Source organism: Mus pahari, chromosome 3, assembly GCF_900095145.1.
Source record: "Mus pahari chromosome 3, PAHARI_EIJ_v1.1, whole genome shotgun sequence".
In the NCBI taxonomy this organism is placed as follows: Eukaryota; Metazoa; Chordata; class Mammalia; order Rodentia; family Muridae; genus Mus; species Mus pahari.
The window spans coordinates 137,375,812-137,381,718 of record NC_034592.1 but is presented as its reverse complement, the minus strand read 5'-3'; the positions used below and the strand labels follow the sequence as shown (position 1 = coordinate 137,381,718).

The 5,907-nt window shown below is 40.9% G+C and overlaps 1 pseudogene across 1 annotated transcript; it reads left to right on the top strand.

Moving 5' to 3' along the window:
- Positions 1 to 423: 423 nt before the first annotated feature.
- On the top strand, positions 424 to 1,232 carry LOC110318045 (annotated as a pseudogene). The gene is made up of 2 exons (XR_002380350.1): positions 424 to 599; positions 842 to 1,232. The product of XR_002380350.1 is annotated as a PCNA-associated factor pseudogene (transcript).
- Positions 1,233 to 5,907: the final 4,675 nt, after the last annotated feature.

Genomic DNA, 5,907 nt, shown 5'->3' with positions numbered 1-5,907 from the left:
TTTGCTAGTTCGAGATCTGGAAGGAAACAGAGGCCAAGGGACGGGAGGTTAGTATCTGGGGACCCTGTTCCCTGAAGATAATTGACAGTTATAACCCCATAAAGAGCTCTGGGAATGTCCTAGCTGGATCAACAAGTCACACCTCCAGAAAGAGGCTGAGAAGATGAAGGGCCATGTGAGTTTACAGGCATCCAATAGCTACCAGGCTCCATCCCAGGAATCAGAGGACTGCAGTACACCAGCTCGCATAAGTTCAGCTTTGATTTTCTCAGACTCGAAGAGAAGAGAAGTTGTCAACCTCTTTATGTGATAGAAACACAAGTAAGTTCTCTCTGGGGCCAGATCCCAGGGTCTGAAGCTTCATATCATCTGCAGAGCTCAGTGGGTTGTTTTGGAGACGCTGACAATATGTGGATCTAAATGATGTGGAAATGCAAAGAACACCGGGCAGCCAAAGCAGTGCTGAAAATCTCAAATAATACGGACTCTGAGTTCAAGATTTACTGCACAAGTCATCAGGCTAAAGGAACAGAATCAAGTCCACAGTTAGAGGTGCACGTGCCGCTGAATGATTATGAACCGGCTGCTACATCAGTCCCGTGAGGGAAAGAAAACTTATTTAATAACCTTTGCTGCAACAACTGGATATCTTTGGGAAAGACAGCTATGGGCCCTGTGGCATCCCTCTTATGCGAAACTGAAGTCAAGATGGATGGTAGCCCAAAATGTTTAAAACATCTACATGAAATAACAGCAAAAGATTTCACCCAGGGAAAAGTTGGTGAACCTAAAGAGAAGAAAGCGAAAGAGTGGGGTTCTTCTCTAATTGAGACATCTGCAGTTGGGGTGTCGGTGAAGTTGTCTCTCCCTGGGTGAACGTGGTGCGGACCAAAGCAAACTACGTCCCAGGAGCCTACAGAAAGGCGGTGGCTTCTCAAGCCCCTAGGAAGGTGCTTGGCTCCTCCACCTTTGTCACCAATTCTTCAAGTTCGTCGAGAAAAGCTGAAAACAAGTATGCAGGAGGGAACTCAGTCTGTGTGCGCCCAACTCCCAAGTGGCAAAAAGGCATTGGGGAATTCTTCTGGCTATCCCCTAAAGATTCTAAAAAGGAGAACCAGATTCCTGAAGAAGCAGGAAGCAGTGGCTTAGGAAAAGCAAAGAGAAAAGCTCGTCCTTTGCAACCTGATCACAGAGATGATGAAAACGAATAGAATTTACTCATCTGAATATTGTCTTCGATTTATCTACATTACTTACATGTAAATTCGGGTAAATGAGTTTGTCCAATTGGCTTGCTGATGGGAAAAAAATTAGGCTAAAATTTAGCCATTCAAAAGAAACCAGATATAAAAATAGAGAATTTTTATAATTTGTAAATTTGAATTGCATACTTAAATTTATGTCATATGTTCCTTCTTTTTCACCTGTTAAAGCTTCTTCTTAAAATCAACATTACCTGATACTCTAAATACTACTCTACTGTCTTTGCTTAGACTTTTGTACTGATGCCATTCTGTGGGCACTGATTATGGAAATGGTGCCATGTTGTTATAGCATGTTTGCTTGAAAATTTGACTTAGTCTTTTTTTACATTAAAAATTTTAATATTAAAAAAAAAAGAAAAGAAAAGCAAAAGAGTCCTCCAGGGCATTTCTGGCTTTGGGAAGGACACTCCCCGACCTTTGAACTGGGTTTGTGTGTTTCATGGCGGTGTGTGTATCTCACAAATGTCGTTTTAAAATATTTACAAGTATTGTCACATTAAACAGTGGGGAGAGAGAGAGCCTTAGTACCTACCCAGACCTATAATACAAAATAACAAGAACTTTCTTTTGATTTAAAAAAAAAAAAAGAATGTTTTAAGCTATATGTATATGTGTCTCTATCTGGAGGTAAAAGAGGAATTGGACCCCCTTCTTCTGTGGGTGCTGGCAACTGAACTCAGGTCCTCTGGAAGAGTAGTAAATGTTCTTAAACACTACACTGGGACATTGCTTCAGCCCATCATGAGTTTCCTTTTCAGAGAAGTTCAGGGAGAATATTAGAAAGTTGCATGAGGGACTGGAGAGATGGCTCAGCAGTTAAGAGCACTAACTTCTCTTCCAGAGGTCCCGAGTTCAATTCCTAGCAACCACATGGTGGCTCACAACCATCTGTAATGGGATTCTGATGCCCTCTTCTGGTGTGTCTGAAGATAGCGACAGTGTACTCACATACATAAAATAAATAAATCTTAAAAGAGAGAAAGTTGTATGAGGACTATAAAACCCAACTAGTTAAGTCATTCTCTTGGAGGCATCATGTTTAGCTTGGGGATTCAGAAGAGCTACTGTCCCCGCAACTATGAGAGACAGGAGTTAGAAATTTTTGTTGTTGTTGTTCATTTGTTTTAACTCTACTCAGACTTACTGATTTGTTGTTTTGAGATATAGTCTAATTTAGACCAGAGTGACCACAAATTTACTAAAAGGCCAAGGGCTCCTGACCCTCCTGCCTATGCCTCCCGAGCACTGGGATTACACGCATCTGCCAACCAATTTATGTGGTGCTTGACATTGAAACCAGGACTTAGCACTCTACCAACTGAGCTTTTAAAAATGACTTTTAAAAATGTCTATTTTGGAGCTGGAGCAGTGGCTCAGAGGTTGGGAGCACTGGTTGTTCTTCCAGAGGTCCTGAGTTAGATTCCTGACAACCACATGGTGGCTCACAACCATCTGTAATGAGATCTGGTGCCCTCTCCTGGTGTGTCTGAGGATAGCAACAGTGCACTCACATAAAATAAAGAAATCTTTTAAAAAAAAATCCTTTTAAAAACGTCTATTCAGTTAATGTTGTAGATATTCTGAACCCTCCATAAAATGTGTTCTTCAAGGAGATGCCATGAGACTGTTTTATATATGAAACTACATAGATCTATGTTTAAATCCCCTTTCTACCACTGTCTGGCTCTGTGACTTCTCTCTACTATTTTCTCTGTCTCTCCCATTTCCTGTTTACTGCAGAAACTAACTGCATGAACCATGTCTGAAAAGAACCACTTCCTGTTAGCTCCCTCTCAACCGTGCCTGTGCACCCAGTGAACTTTCCAAGGATAGCTCGGTCTCTATTAAACTGTGAGAACGTCACAATCACCAGCTCCAGCTTTGCCTCTGACATTTACCAGGGACTGTTCGTTATTGTTCTGCTACGAATTGGGCACCAAAGTAAATGTTTCCAAGATTTATTGATTGTTAACATCAGGAAAATGTTTCTCATTATATGTTCTTATAATTCCCCCGACTTTTCCGGAATGACAGGAGATTTTATTTGCTCCGGGGTGGGGCTGGGGGTGGGGAGGAATCTATTTTCACTGTTAAATTTATGATTAAGTTGGAGCTAAACAATAACATGAAAACAGAATAATCTATTTTCTTCCCAAAGAAAGACCTTCTTAATGATTTATATTTTTTTATAGAAAGGAAAAATTTTATTCATAAGACAGAAAAGAAGTAAATCTGGGACATGGATTTAGACATTTTAATTTCTATTCATGTTCTTATTAGTGTGCATAATATAATTTGTGCTCAATCTAAACAAATAAGATTATAGCACAGGGAGATGAAGCCTGATAAGTGGCTGTGATCTGGGTAAGAAGAAAAGGCTGAGACAGTTTGTTAACAGCACCCTGTCGGGGTGTGGGTGGAACTCAGTCGGTAGGCTGCTTCACCAGTCCCCACAGGGCCCTGGGCTCAACCCCGCACTGCATAAACCTGAGCACAGGGCTATGTGCCTGCTGTCTCTGGTCTTCCCGTTTCTTCTGCTTCCCACAAACAGTAGTTATTCTAGCTAAGCTCCTTACTTGATTTTAAATTCTTTTTGAGTGCTTACATGTATGGTATATGTGTGCACACACATGGATGTGCACATGTATGGAGGCCAAACGTTCACATTGGTGTCTTCCTTAATCACTCTCCACCTTATCTTTTGTGACAAGATCTCTCACCAAACTTGGAGCTTGTCAATTTGGTTACACTGACTGGCCAGCAAAGTCCTAGGGCCCTATATCTGCCTCCCAGGGCTGGGAACTTACGGCACCTGGCTGTTCCTCAGGTGATGGGACTCAAACTCAGGTCCTCTTGCTTGCACTGTGAGCACTATTGACTGAGACATCTTCCTTATTCTCCTGCTAAATTCCTTAGTTCATGATCTTATTTTTCTACCATTACTCACAATAGGCATCATGGTTATCTCCATATTACAAATAGGAGAATAGCTCAAAGAGATTAAGTAGTTGAATGTTATACTCCAAATGGGATCTTAACTGTTAGTAGATATTGTGTTTCACTGTCTTTTTTTTTTTCTTCTCATCTTAGTTGTATCACACCCTGGTACAATCTTTGAAGGTTTTTGTCCAGTCTGGTTTTGTTATTTACCATGTTAGCTATGTCTTCTCCTTTTGAGCCATAAATTAATTCTGTAGGTTATATAGCTTTCTCTGATCTGTTAATAAAAGATGTTGTAAAACCAGATACACTGAACCTAGTGGAAGAGAAAGTGGGGAATAGCCTTGAATGCATTGGCACAGGAGATAATGTTCTGAATAGAGCAGGCACTAAGATCACAATTAATAAACAGGACCTCATGACACTGAACAGGTGAAAGACAATAGGCACCATCAACCAGACAAAGTGACAGCCGCAGAATGGGAAAAGGTTTTTTTCCAACTCCACATCCAAAATGTATAAGGAACTCAGAAAACTAGATTAAAAAAAAAAAAACTCCAAATAATTAAGTAAAAAAATGGGAGTCTGGTGAGATGGCTCAGTGAGTAAGAGCACTGACTACCCTTCAGAAGGTCCTGAGTNCAAATCCCAGCAACCACATGGTGGCTTACAACCATCCATAATGAGATCTAATGCCCTCTTCTGGTGCATCTGAAGACAGCTACAGTGTACTTATGTATAATAATAAATCTTTGGGCCAGAGTGAATAGGGACTGAGCAAGTCTCTTGTCTTACAGGAGACTTTGCCAAATGTGACCTTGAGACCAGATACACGCTGAGGAATGATGATGTGCTTCACCCGACTTTTACCAGCCATAGTAATCAAGGAAATGCAGGTCACCTGGTTCATGCATCTTTAGGCGGTGCTCATAGCCAGCACCCACATGGTGGCTCACAACCATCTGTAATGGGATCCGATGCCCTCTTCTGGTGCATCTGCTGATCTGGTAGCAGATATATAGTCACCACTAAGCATCCTCGTCTCTAGCTTCCCCTATGTGTCCCCTCTGGTTCCTGCTTTCCTAAAATAGTAGTATCCTTCTATTAGGTAACTGCTATACAAAACAAGGCCCCTTTAAATAACCTTCTCCTTTTGAATTTCTCTTTTCCTTCCCACAAGGACCCCACATAACCTCAGTAGTAAGTAGTCTTTTTGTCCCATACATTTTTAACTACTTTATTTATACCTTATTTATATTACTTGTCTTGTTTCCTTTGGTATGATGTTTATCTGAGTTTATTTTCTGTCTATTGGAGGCTGAGCCTCCTGGGGAACAAGAGCCATTATGCGTTCTATTTTGTTTAGTGTCTTCCTCATGGGAAATGAATGAACAGCCAGTTGAATAAGTGGAGTGATGGGTGTCTGGTGATAGTCAGCAACTGCTCTCATTGTCTTCTGGTTGGATTTCAGGAATTTTGCTAGTGGTTAACGGTTTGAAAACTGAAGGAAAACAAAACAAAACAAAAAACAAAAACAAAGAAAAACTGACCATAGCAGTTACACCATCATTTGTCCTGAGACATTGGCCCCAGAGATCCAGTAATTATAAGATTTTAGATGACTCTCAGACATACCTCAGCACACCATTCTGATACTAGAAACATGTATATAAACTCCATTGCTTCATAATGGCCATGGTGG